The 14,610-nt window shown below is 40.5% G+C and overlaps 1 protein-coding gene across 1 annotated transcript in view; it reads left to right on the plus strand.

The window, feature by feature from the left end:
* The first annotated feature begins 427 nt into the window (after positions 1-427).
* Positions 428-14,610, plus strand: part of slco1c1 (solute carrier organic anion transporter family, member 1C1) — a 126,743-nt gene continuing 112,560 nt past the window's right edge. The window contains exons 1-2 of the mRNA XM_034169374.1: positions 428-963; positions 8,998-9,004. The gene's annotated coding sequence lies outside the window, so the exon portion shown is untranslated. The remainder of the gene's footprint in view (positions 964-8,997; positions 9,005-14,610) is intronic.

Genomic DNA, 14,610 nt, shown 5'->3' on the forward strand with positions numbered 1-14,610 from the left:
AGCGCTGCGCTGTGTCACACAACACGGAGCAGCGCACCCTTGTGTTGTGGATTGTCAGCCCTCTACCTCAGGAGATTTTGTTTTAAGTTGTGTTGAGTGATTTTTTTTAAACAAAAATGTTGATTGTGATAAAGTTTTTTTTTTGTCACATACGTTTGGAGAAATTCTATGCTAGGTCTTTTGGATCCTTTGGATCTATGAAGCTTAAATATGAAAAAGTATTGGTATTGATATCGGCGATACTGGGCCTGTATTTACTTGGTATCGGATCAATACCAAAATTACTGGTATCGCCCACCTCTACAATCCACCCCAAGCCCCACCCAATGCAATTCTAAATGTTCAACCATGTGATTACATCCCCTGCCACTTGGTACTGAGCAGCGTTTTGTTTTGTTTTGTTTATTTTAGTCAGAAAATACTTAATGATTGAAAGATGATTACATCTAGTCGGCTTTATGGAAATATCCAAACTGTCAAATGTGTGACAACCAGCCTGATCTCCCCTACTCGCACAACGCGCGCGCACACACACGAGAGAGAGAGAGAGAGAGAGCAGGGAGGAAGAGAGATGGAATGATAAAAAGAAATGAGAAGGGAAAGAAAAAGAACAAGAAAAGACTAAATTTAAACTGTAAAAATACAATTACTGACGGATTCGCTTCGACAGTCGCGAAGAAAGAAACGAGCCAAAGCTTCGACCAGTGTTTCATGAAACCGCGGTGATGATGAAGACATTGGTTCAGGAGATTAAAACGATGAGTTGATTTTCATGATTCTGTCTGTGAATTTACCGTGTCGTCGACTGGAAACAAACTCTGAAGATACATGTCGGTGGTCGAACAGAAGAATGCTGCTCCTTCTGCCGTCCGTATAATAAGTTTTCTGGCTGAGATAAAGGAAGCCACCTGTGTTTTTGGGTCTCATTTTGGCTGACAGCAGCTGAACGACAATTTGAAGAGAGTGAGGTAAGTGCTTTTTGTTTTTGTTCCCGGCAGGCTGGACAGTTTATTTCAGGGTGTAAGTAGAACGAAAAATCACAGCATTATTTTATTCTGTCTGTCTCAGGTTTGACTTTAGCGCACTTATTTTATTCTTCTTTATTCTTTTCAGAAAAAACTGAACCAATACCTGTATGGAAGTTCAACACTGCCATTATTAACATAGCCTATTAAATCAAATTGAAAATGTGTCAAATTCATCTATCTATCTATCGAACACGATTTATGACAGAATGGGAAGAGTTACAATTAAAAATCAACTTTATAGAAAACTGTTTGTAAAAAAAAAAAAAGGCATTTTGAATTAGTATTAATTTTGAAGCACTTCACAACATTGACAAAAAAGGAGAAAAGCAGAGCAAAAAATAACTATTTCATAAATCTGAAATAAAAGAACCTCACCTTAATGGGACTGGTTAGTGAATTGTGCATATTATTTTAAAACTGAATCTTAAAGAAATTCCAGTGTTTAGCTACTAAATGTGCTGTTATTTATAAATGATATATTTATTTATGTTTTTTAAATTTCCATTTGGAAATGCTGTCATTTTACAAAACCTTCTTTTTGTCCAATTCAGTTTTAAGCAATACCTTGAGTACTTTCAAAATTCCCCCTTTTTGTTTTGGAAGTGGTTACAGTTCCGGCAGCCATAACCCTAAATCTTGAGGCTATGCTTATGGCAGCTGCTGTAATTAATAGTGGTAAGTATCCCTGCCTGTCATGTGGAAGACCGGCGTTTGATTCTCCGATGGGGAAAACAAGACTTTATGGTTTTTTTTGTTTGTTTTTTTTCATGCTCTTCATGTCAGACATTTCTTTTGGTTCATGTATCTCTGGAAGATTAGGGTTATTTGGGTAATTAGGGTTAGGGTGTTACGTGACCGCTGTAATAATAGGCTTCCACCACATAGTTACAGTTACCATAACAATATCCACTGCCTTTTCTTTTTTTATGAATTCCACACAAATTTATAATGAAATAGATTTTCCACATTAATTTATCCAATTGACAGTGAAATAAACATGAAAGTGAAACAACAAACTCACATTTTAGTTTCCAATATGGTGAATTTTAGCGCATATCAAAAAGAATTTCATCTGCCACTCGTATGTTTGGTCTGAAATATGTTAAAATGACCTGGGAAAAGGACAAAGCAAGAGGCTACAGCATCTGATACTTATTAAAGCACGCCATTGCAATTTTCTGTCGAGCACATTTCAGATGTAGCGTGCAAACACTGTTCTTTGAAATGATAATAAGCATGGGTACATAACACAGTGTTCCTGTACAACAGTAATACTGGCAAATCCTGCTGCTGGTGTGACAAATTGCTTCATATTGACCTACTTTAAACCTCGGTGTGTCTAATTCCTTGTTGGTCTAGTTCCTGTTGCTATTATCCTGGTAATTCAGACTGTACAGTCTGAAAACATTCAGTGGGAAAGGCAAATATGCTATATTTGGAAATGTAGGTATTGCCAGTTGTGGTGATTGTACTCTGATTATTTGGGAGCCACACGCTTTACAGTCACGTTTGAGAACTGGTCCAATAAGCAGATGCAAGAGAAAAGGTGAGTGGAGGAGGGGATATGAGATGATAAGACATCTCAGGCTGTTGAAAAGATATAATGCAATACATAGTAATAAATGCAGTGCACCGGAAAGTATTCATAGCACTTCACTTTTTCCACATTTTTTAATGTTACAAAGTTATTCCTAAATGGAGTATATTCATTTTTTCCCCTCAAAAGCCAATACTAGCCAATAGGTCAATATTAGCTATAAACCTCAGCATAAGGATGCAATCAGGACATTTTGCAATGGCGAACGTTTTTGACTAGACTTTCATATATAACCTTGCTGTAAATTACCAAAGTTAATGGCCTCACAGACCACCTCCATCTACGTTTTTGTCTCTGTTGCAGAAGATACATTAATACAACCTCTTTGACCATTACAATGTTTGATGTTGTTGGAAACTAGCATAGAATCTATCTTATATTCAATCAGTTAAATGACGTAATCCCAGACAGGCCAGGTGGTCGTTGTTTTTTGGACGTTCAAATTTTTCAACCACTTACAGACCTGGATCGAAAAACATCAAACCCGGTGAACTCGCTCTTCAGTTTTCTCATCAGGATCATTCACCGTCTCCAGATACTATCCTTCCTGACCAGATGGTCATTGGCGCTCTCACCAGGAACACAGAGATCATCCAGGAGGACCAGAATAATTACCCGGATCCTGGAGGAGGACCTCCCAGGTAGCTCTTTGTGTCACCTGTTGCTTGGTCTCCAGTCCCTCAATTCATCCACAATTCCAAGTTTGTCTGTCACCATGGAATTCGGAGAATGCTCAGTCCACTCCAACAACACTTCTGTTGGCCCTCAGTCCAGGCAGATGTGTGGAATTAGTCTACATCAAGGCTGGCACCATCTGTGTCAGGTATAAGACAGCTCATCAGTTGTGGCCTTGACTTCTCCGTCCACTGCCCTCTCCTTTGCCTGTTCCTGGTTGCACATCTGCCGGGACTTCATCACTGGTCACCCCACCTCCAAAGGCATGAACACCATTCTCACCATAGTGGACCGATTCTCCAAGGCAGCAGATTTTGTGGCCAAGGAGACTGTCGACCTCCATGTCCACCATGTGTTTCGGCTGCATGGCATCCCATTAGACATTGCATTGGACCGAAGAGACCAGTTCACGTCGCAAGTTTGGAAGAACTTCTGCTCAGTGCTTGGGGCCTGGGTCAGGCTCTCATCTGGATTCCATCCCCAGACCAGCAGCCGGGTGGAGTACGCACACAACTCCCAGATGAGCTCAGCAACTGGACTCTCTCCTTTTGAATGCTTGTTGGGGTTATCAGCCTCCTCTATTTCCTGCCCAGGAATGTGATCTAACTGTGTCTTCAGTCCAGGCCCACCTGTGGCGGTGTCGACAGGTGTGGAGGGCCACCTGTCCTGCTCTGCTTCGTGGGCGAGGGACTGGACAGTGCACCATGCAGACTAGCACCGAACCCCATCCACCCAGTAGGAGACTGTAATCTTTTTGAACCCTCCGCGATATCACGGGATTTGGCCACTTATGGGGACCTCCATTTAATATATACACATTATATACATACTTCACACGGATAAATGGTGTACGGTTTTGTTTTTGGCTGCAATCACCGAAACAGTCATGAAAAGTAATTTTTTTCGGTTCCCAGTGGAGAAAAAAAGGCAAGGCGTTTGATTCTCCACCGGGAATCAAAAGCAGGAGACGTTGTGTCGATAAGTGTTAGCCTAACGGCTAAGCAGAGTAGCTCTGTTCTCTCGCCTGCAAAACCGACTTGATACGTTTGTGCTCCGGATCATAAATAAACCACAACACATGTCCACTTTCCCACCGCATCACACTTTTTCTTTTGTATTTTCACTTTGTGTGTGTAATTTGCCCAAAACCCCATTGAAAATGCCGTGGTTTGTACCCCAAAAGTAGAGAAATTACATCATATGCATCATATACTCCTTTAGTGCCTGCCCCGAAACGAGACTGTGCTACCCTATATCAGCCGAGCCAGGAGGTGTGGCTGTTGGCCAGAGATGGTCCTCTCAAGGTGGAAGTAAGGAAGTTGGTGCAGAGGTACTTCAGGCCCTTTGTGATCAACAAAATCATGAACCCCGCTGCAGTCAGGCTCAAGCTGCCTTGGTCACTGCGGATCTATCCTGTCCCATGTGTCACGGATGAAGCCTGTCCACACCAGCGCTCTGCACCCTCCAGCCGATCACTCTCCGCCATCCAGCGTAGACTGTGCGCCAGATTTTGGATGTGTGGCACTGGGGTCTGGGTTTTCAGTATCTGGTGGACTGGGAGGATTGTGGACCAGAGGAGCGCTCCTGTTTGTCGCGGGCCTCATTTTGGACCCCTCTCTTGTCCATGACTTCTATCGGGTCCACTCAGGCCGGCCTGGTAGGTCGCCAGGGGGCTCCCTTAAAGGGGGGAGGGTACTATTGTGCTGCCTTGGTGTCTGCTCTGGCCCCCCTCCCCTTCTGTGTTTCCAGGCGGCTGCGTCACGGAGCTGATTTTTTTCACCTGTTTGCAATCAACGGCATCTGTTATATAAACCATGGTGTCGCCGACTGAAAGGTCCCCCCTAAAAATTGGTCCATCCTGCCTTCACTGCACATGCGTCATTAGCCGCGGTTCACTGATTATTACCTCGTTTCTGCTTAAAACTGCACTCCAGTCATCATCTGTCTCAGCGACAGATATCTGAAGTTTTTGTTCAACAATCATTTCCACATAAATTCTGCTGCTAGCTGCTATGTTCACTGTGCCACGGTCATTTCAAAGTGTCACAGAGTTTCGCCTAGTTTCTGCTTAAAACGACCTCATTTCTGCTTAAAACTGAGTTTAGAATGATTTAAGAGGTTTTACCTTTATCATCCCATTAATCCATTTGATTGCTTTGGGTGAAGACACTCCATCTCAGATGTGCTGCTGTGGTCCGAAATGACACATGCGGCGCGAAGGCAGACGGACTGATTTTTAGGGGGGCCGTTCGGTCTGTGACAACGGTCCTGCCTCTCCACGATCGCCAGAAACTCATTTCTGCCTATGTGGTACCTGGCCTCAGTGATTCTCAGTCTGTCACTCTGTTTATGCTCAATTCTGTTTTTTTTTTTTTGACAGCTTTTTCTTCCTTGTGTACTCAGTGTTCCTGTCACCTGTCAGCTCCATCGCGGCCACCTGGTCCTAGTTCTGTTTTCATCCACCAACTGGTTTGGGAACTCACTCCAATCATCATTCTGGTCAAGTCAGCGTCTCCCTACTGTGGTGTGTTCTTCCACGGATTTGTACATTTATCAATTCATTTTGGATCACACAATAAAAGTGTAATTTGACTTCTTCATCCTGTCTCCCTGCGTTTTGGGTCTTAATTGTGTTTTCGGCTTTAATCGCAATGCCACGTTCACACCGGGCGCGACCAGACGCCACAAATTCGCGCCACCATCGCCCGGTGTAATGCTCTGCTTTCACTGTGAAAATTCGCCGCAGTGCGTCATCAAACAGGAGGAGCTTCCATTCCGCTCACCGGCTCCGGTTGTCAGTCAAGTTAACATGACGGACCTTGATCACACGGAGCGAGTTGCTGTGCTCTTAATTGTTGTGGAAAGCTGACAAACATCGGCAGCGGCGCCGTCCCTGGGTTCACAACATCCTCACGGGGAGTTTCATTATTTGCTGCAGGAGCTGCGTCTGGATGACGGCCACTTTCAGCAGTACTTCAGCCTCTGCAGGACCCAGTTTGAGGACCTCCTGTCCCGTTCACACGTGTACATGTAAACAATAAAAAAAAAACCTCCAGCCAAAGTGTAGTATAATAACAATGCAGCACGTGAGAAAGTGGACACAAGTGAGACTTTGTTTTGGTGGTCATGGGTAGTGGTGTGCTGGACAATAGTTAAGCTGTGATCTGTCTGGAACACCCCCTCCCCCCACGCTCGCTGTTTGGCATGTATATGAACTGCAGATTAATTGGAAAGTTTACATAGTGTGAAATACAGATTTACTGTCACAGTGAATTTGTGTGCGTGCATACGTGTGTATGGCTTCAATCACGGCGAAACTGAGGAGAGCTGACATTTGCCATATGGTATGCATTTACGTTGAACTTACAAATAAAATCACACACGCACTCATGCTTTTAATATATCGATGAGTTACTGCTCCCTGCTGGATTGGCGTGTGAGTCAAGAATGTAATTATCAATGTACATTGTTCAGTGTTTTTAGCTAAAATGTAGCTTCTCTAAAAATATTATTCCTATCAAAATACAGTTTTGGCGCCTTTCATCCTTGACCCAAAATACATAACCATATCAAATAGCAAATTTAAGCTCTTCCCAGTTTGTGTGTGATCAAAATTGCACACACACACGCAGACCTTTTTGTCTTTTCTGCATTCTGCTGTAAGCAGGTGCTTTTAATTTGACAAACAGAGACTGTGGCGGAAGACGTTAAAAGTACTACATTTTTCACTTATGGTACCGGGAGCATGACACTTAAGTCACTCATAGTAACAGCAACATAACACTTAACTAAACTGACTAAACAATTGAACTACAAAAACACAAGAAATGAATAATACTAACAACACTGTTTAACATGAACATTTAAAACCATCAAACCCGAACTCTCATGGTGCATTGTAGCACAACATCCATTGTTTGCTGGTTAGCTAAAATGACTAATTTCTCACAAAATAATTGTTCTATCAACTTTCTGTTTTTGCAGCATTCTAACATTATAAAAACATTCTGGACTCAGGCCATTCCAACTATCTTACAAGCTTTGCTTGATTTATTACCACCCTTGAAAAATGTCAACTACCTATTTTATAAAAACCACCCAATCTAGAGCCTGTCAATCCTTACTGGCAGCACGCTAGTGTGTGTGCGTGTGTGTGAGATTTCCGCAGTTATTTTATGTGTGTGTGTATCTCTCTCTCTCTCTCTCTCTCTCTCTCTCTCAATCAATTTCAATCAATTTTTTTTATATAGCACCAAATCACACCAAACAGTTGCCCCAAGGCACTTTATATTGTAAGGCAAGGCCATACAATAATTATGTAAAACCCCAACGGTCAAAACGACCCCCTGTGAGCAAGCACTTGGGTACAGTGGGAAGGAAAAACTCCCTTTTAACAGGAAGAAACCTCCAGCAGAACCAGGCTCAGGGAGGGGCAGTCTTCTGCTGGGACTGGTTGGGGCTGAGGGAGAGAACCAGGAAAAAGACATGCTGTGGAGGGGAGCAGAGATCGATCACTAATGATTAAATGCAGAGTGGTGCATACAGAGCAAAAAGAGAAAGAAACAATGCATCATGGGAACCCCCCAGCAGTCTACGTCTATAGCAGCATAACTAAGGGATGGTTCAGGGTCACCTGATCCAGCCCTAACTATAAGCTTTAGCAAAAAGGAAAGTTTTAAGCCTAATCTTAAAAGTAGAGAGGGTGTCTGTCTCCCTGATCTGAATTGGGAGCTGGTTCCACAGGAGAGGAGCCTGAAAGCTGAAGGCTCTGCCTCCCATTCTACTCTTACAAACCCTAGGAACTACAAGTAAGCCTGCAGTCTGAGAGCGAAGCGCTCTATTGGGGTGATATGGTACTACGAGGTCCCTAAGATAAGATGGGACCTGATTATTCAAAACCTTATAAGTAAGAAGAAGAATTTTAAATTCTATTCTAGAATTAACAGGAAGCCAATGAAGAGAGGCCAATATGGGTGAGATATGCTCTCTCCTTCTAGTCCCCGTTAGTACTCTAGCTGCAGCATTTTGAATTAACTGAAGGCTTTTTAGGGAACTTTTAGGACAACCTGATAATAATGAATTACAATAGTCCAGCCTAGAGGAAATAAATGCATGAATTAGTTTTTCAGCATCACTCTGAGACAAGACCTTTCTAATTTTAGAGATATTGCGTAAATGCAAAAAAGCAGTCCTACATATTTGTTTAATATGCGCTTTGAATGACATATCCTGATCAAAAATGACTCCAAGATTTCTCACAGTATTACTAGAGGTCAGGGTAATGCCATCCAGAGTAAGGATCTGGTTAGACACCATGTTTCTAAGATTTGTGGGGCCAAGTACAATAACTTCAGTTTTATCTGAGTTTAAAAGCAGGAAATTAGATGTCATCCATGTCTTTATGTCTGTAAGACAATCCTGCAGTTTAGCTAATTGGTGTGTGTCCTCTGGCTTCTTGGATAGATAAAGCTGGGTATCATCTGCGTAACAATGAAAATTTAAGCAATACCGTCTAATAATACTGCCTAAGGGAAGCATGTATAAAGTGAATAAAATTGGTCCTAGCACAGAAACTTGTGGAACTCCATAATTAACTTTAGTCTGTGAAGAAGATTCCCCATTTACATGAACAAATTGTAATCTATTAGACAAATAATAAAATTAATAAAATTTTATGGTCAACAGTATCAAAAGCAGCACTGAGGTCTAACAGAACAGAGATGAGTCCACTGTCCGAGGCCATAAGAAGATCATTTGCAACCTTCACTAATGCTGTTTCTGTACTATGATGAATTCTAAAACCTGACTGAAACTCTTCAAATAGACCATTCCTCTGCAGATGATCAGTTAGCTGTTTTACAACTACCCTTTCAAGAATTTTTGAGAGAAAAGGAAGGTTGGAGATTGGCCTATAATTAGCTAAGATAGCTGGGTCAAGTGATGGCTTTTTAAGTAATGGTTTAATTACTGCCACCTTAAAAGCCTGTGGTACATAGCCAACTAACAAAGATAGATTGATCATATTTAAGATCGAAGCATTAAATAATGGTAGGGCTTCCTTGAGCAGCCTGGTAGGAATGGGGTCTAATAAACATGTTGATGGTTTGGATGAAGTAACTAATGAAAATAACTCAGACAGGACAATCGGAGAGAAAGAGTCTAACCAAATACCGGCATCACTGAAAGCAGCCAAAGATAACGATATGTCTTTGGGATGGTTATGAGTAATTTTTTCTCTAATAGTTAAAATTTTGTTAGCAAAGAAAGTCCTGAAGTCATTACTAGTTAAAGTTAATGGAATACTCAGCTCAATAGAGCTCTGACTCTTTGTCAGCCTGGCTACAGTGCTGAAAAGAAACCTGGGGTTGTTCTTATTTTCTTCAATTAGTGATGAGTAGAAAGATGTCCTAGCTTTACGGAGGGCTTTTTTATAGAGCAACAGACTCTTTTTCCAGGCTAAGTGAAGATCTTCTAAATTAGTGAGACGCCATTTCCTCTCCAACTTACGGGTTATCTGCTTTAAGCTACGAGTTTGTGAGTTATACCACGGAGTCAGGCACTTCTGATTTAAAGCTCTCTTTTTCAGAGGAGCTACAGCATCCAAAGTTGTCTTCAATGAGGATGTAAAACTATTGACGAGATACTCTATCTCACTTACAGAGTTTAGGTAGCTACTCTGCACTGTGTTGGTATATGGCATTAGAGAACATAAAGAAGGAATCATATCCTTAAACCTAGTTACAGCGCTTTCTGAAAGACTTCTAGTGTAATGAAACTTATTCCCCACTGCTGGGTAGTCCATTAGAGTAAATGTAAATGTTATTAAGAAATGATCAGACAGAAGGGAGTTTTCAGGGAATACTGTTAAGTCTTCTATTTCCATACCATAAGTCAGAACAAGATCTAAGATATGATTAAAGTGGTGGGTGGACTCATTTACATTTTGAGCAAAGCCAATAGAGTCTAATAATAGATTAAATGCAGTGTTGAGGCTGTCATTCTCAGCATCTGTATGGATGTTAAAATCGGCCACTATAATTATCTTATCTGAGCTAAGCACTAAGTCAGACAAAAGGTCTGACAATTCACAGAGAAACTCACAGTAATGACCAGGTGGACGATAGATAATAACTCTCTCTCTCTCTCTCTCTCTCTCTCTCTCTCTCTCTCTCTCTCTCTCTCTCTCTCTCTCTCTCTCTCTCTCTCTCTCTCTCTCTCTCTCTCTATATATATATATATATATATATATATATATATATATATATATATATATATATATATATATATATATATGAACTTGAATTTATTTATTTGGCACACAACTTGTCAATAACAAAAACTGATATACAAGACAATTCCACAGTGACGTGTGACCAAAAAGGGGGTGAGCAGAAGCAAAGCTTATAAATGCCCACCCCATATATACATACATACATACATACATACATATAGACACATTGCCTACCCCCAGAGCAAGCACACAGGTGACAGTGGTAAGGAAAAACTCCCTCTGATGTATTGAGGATGAAACCTCAAGCAGACCAGACTCTAAGGGGTGACCCTCTGCTTGGGCCATGCTACAAACACATTTAACAACACAAACTCAAATCCCATTTTCATAAACATATCAAGTGAACACCGTGTCTTCGTCTACATACATATACAGTATACATGTATACACACACCAACATACATACATAATTACACACACATATATACACATATATACATATATACACATACACATATACATACATGCACATACACAAATGAATGTTACTGTACAAGTTCACAATTACAACTGACAACACAAAACTCATCGTACTTCATTAGATACATATCTTGAAAACATCATTTTTTATATTGATTTTTAAACTGATTGATATTTGGACATCGTTTGAGTTCATCCGTCAGGTTATTCCATAATCTAGGGCCACACATGGAGAGACAGAAACCTTTCCTGGTCGTCCGAGCGCCAGCAATTTTAAAATGATACAAGCCCCGTAAATTATATTGTCCTTCTCTCTCAGTAAAATATTGTTGAATTCTAAATGGCACTTCTTTATTTTTCACTTTGTGCATTAATTGAACAGTCTTAACGAAATCATATCATTAAATTTTAATATTTGAGATTTAATGAACAGTGGGTTGGTGTTGTCTCGATAACTTGCATTATGAATAGTCCTTAATGCTCTTTTTTGAAGAATGAATAATGGTTGCAATGTCGTTTTGTAGTTGTTGCCCCAAACTTCAGCGCAATAAGTCAAGTAGGGTGTAACCAAAGAACAATAGATAGTATGTAGTGCTCTGCAATCAAGAACATGCCTTACTTTATTTAATACTGCAATACGTTTTGATACCTTCATTTGAATATGCTGAATATGAGATTTCCAATTAATTTTTCAAAGTTCAAAGGTTTATTGTCATATGTACAGTAAGAAACGTATTTCCCTGTGCAATGAAATTGTCTTCTTTGCTGCTCTCACCGGGTGTCTATAATAATAGTCAAAATAGGCATTAAAAAATAGGCATTAAAAAAAAAAAAAAAAAAAAAAAATCCTATGTACATAAATGTGCAGTAGTGCGCTACATTGACTGTAGGGTATTGATGAGTTAATGTGCAGATAGCTAGATTCAAATATTAACAGTTAACAGTAAAGTAACAATAAAGGTGCAGTTACAGTATGAAGTAAAATAATGTGCAAATAGCAAGATTCAAGTATTAACAGTTAACAGTAAAGTAACAGTAAGGTGCAGTAACAGTGTGAAGTGACCCCAGGGGGTCTGCTCAGTCCTTAGCAGCATTCAGCAGTCTGATGGCAGTGGGGTAGAAAGAGTTTTAGATGCGGGTGGTTTTGCATTTCACGCTCCTGAACCTCCGTCCAGAAGGCAGCAGTGTGAACAGTCCGTGTTGGGGATGTGTAGGGTCTTATATGATGGCGGCAGCTCTATTGTGGACTCTCCGATGGTAGATGCTCTGCAGAGATGGTAGTGGTGTCCTTGTGATCTTTGATGCGGTCTTCACTACTCTCTGCAGGCGTTTGCGGTCATTCACCGTTGAGCTGCCATACCACACAGTAATCGAGGTGGTGAGAATGGACTCAATGATGCAGCTGTAGAAATTGCTGAGAATCTTGGGTGACATGCCAAATTTCCTCATCCTCCTCAGGAAGTACAGCCGCTGCTGAGCCTTCTTTACCACCTGTGTGGTGTTGAGTGTCCAAGTGAGGTCACTACTGATGTGGACCCCCAGATATTTAAAGCTGCTCACTCTCTCCACCTCGTGGCCTTGGATAGACAGTGGCTGATGAGGTTCCCTCTCCCTCCTCATGTCCACTATCATTTCCTTGGTTTTATCTGTGTTCTGGGTGAGGTTGTTGACTCCACACCATGTCACCAGGCCTTCCACCTCCCTCCTGTAAGCTGCTTCATCTCCGCCGGTGATGCGTCCAATCACAGCAGTGTCGTCAGCAAACTTCATGATGGTGTTGTCGGGGTGAGAGGCGGCACAGTCGTAGGTGAAGAGGGTGTAGAGAATAGGGCTGAGGACGCAGCCCTGCGGGGTACCGATGTTGGTGGTGTTGCTGGCTGAGGTCCTATTCCCAATCTTGACAGACTGTGGTCTGCCAGTCAGAAAGTCCAGGAGCCAGTCACAGAGGGTGGGGTGGAGTCCAAGGGCGGACAGTTTGTAGGTGAGTTTGTGAGGGATGACCGTGTTGAAAGCAGAGCTGTAGTCAATGAAAAGTACTCTGATGTAAGAGTACTTTTCATTGACGGACAAACAAAAAACGGCGGAACCTTCTGACAACTCAGTAGTTTTTCATCAATAATGACACCTAAAAACTTACTCTCTTTGACACATTCTATGTTTACCCCATGCCTTTTTTATAATTTCCAAATAACATCAATTTAGTTTTAGACAAATTTAATGATAATTTGTTAATATCAAACTATCTCTTTAACTTTATAATTTCTGTTCCTAAATCAGATAATAATTGTTGCAGATTTTCCCCTGAGCAAAACAGGTTTGTGTCATCTGCAAAGAGCACAGTTTTAACCATATCTGAGACTTTACATAATTCATTAATGTATAAAATAAATAATTTTGGGCCCAACACAGAACCCTGTGGAAGCCCACAAACGATGTCCAGACATGAAGAACAGTATTCCCCGAATGGTTTTGTAAGTAGCTTTTAATCCAACTCAGAGCAACTCCTCTGATCCCATACAGTTCCAACTTTTGAAATAATATATTGTGATCAACTGTGTCAAAAGCCTTTCTTAAGTCAATAAATAAACCTGCAACTATTACCCTTTGGTCCACATGTTTATTGATCTCTTCTATGGAATCGAGCAATGCCAGAGTCGTGGACCTTTTTGCTCTAAAACCATATTGACTTTCATCAAGCAAGTTGTGTCGATCTATAAATTTATCCAGTCTGCTGTTGTAAAGTTTTTCCAGTATCTTTGAAAATTGTGACAGTAGAGACACAGGCCTGTAGTTAGTAAAAAGATGCTTGCTGTCAGATTTGAATAAAGGTATCACTTTTGCCACTTTCATACTGTTAGGAACAATCCCAGTTTGAAATGATTTGTTAAAAATATATGATAATGGTTTTGCGATTTCAGTGATTATTCGCATTACTAAGGACATATGTACCTCATTATGATCCGTTGACTTTTTACTTTTACATGTACTAACTATGTTAATAATTTCCCTTTCATCTACTGGGCTGAGAAACATTGTGTGCGGATTTCTGGCGATTAATTGCTGATTTTCCCATGTACTGTGTGGGATTTCAGCTGCCAGATCTGGCCCAACATTAGCAAAAAATTTATTGAAACTATTCACTACTTGGTTCATGTTATATTCATCTTTGTTGTCATAAGTAAAGTATGTTGGATAGTTATTTGATTTGGGTTTATTTGCTATAATACTATTCAGTATTTTCCATGTTTCCTTTATATTGTTTTTATTATCGTTTAGTATTTTTCCAAAGTATGATTTTTTTACAGTTCCGCATAATAGTTGTTAGTTTATTTTTATAGTCCTTATATTTAACCTCTGCCTCTCTTGATTTACTTTTAATGAATTCTCTGTATAGCCTATTTTTCTTTTTACACGCCTTTTGAAGACCTTTTGTTATCCATGGGTTAGTTTATAGTTATTTTAATTATACTGTATAATTGGACAATTTTTGTTATATACGAGGTCTATTAGATAAGAAACCGACACTTTTATTTTTTTTTTTTAACTATATGGATTTGAATGACGTGCGATCATACCAATCATGCTTGAACCCTCGTGCG

The sequence above is a fragment of the Thalassophryne amazonica genome, chromosome 4 (genome assembly GCF_902500255.1).
Source record: "Thalassophryne amazonica chromosome 4, fThaAma1.1, whole genome shotgun sequence".
Lineage (NCBI taxonomy): Eukaryota > Metazoa > Chordata > Actinopteri > Batrachoidiformes > Batrachoididae > Thalassophryne > Thalassophryne amazonica.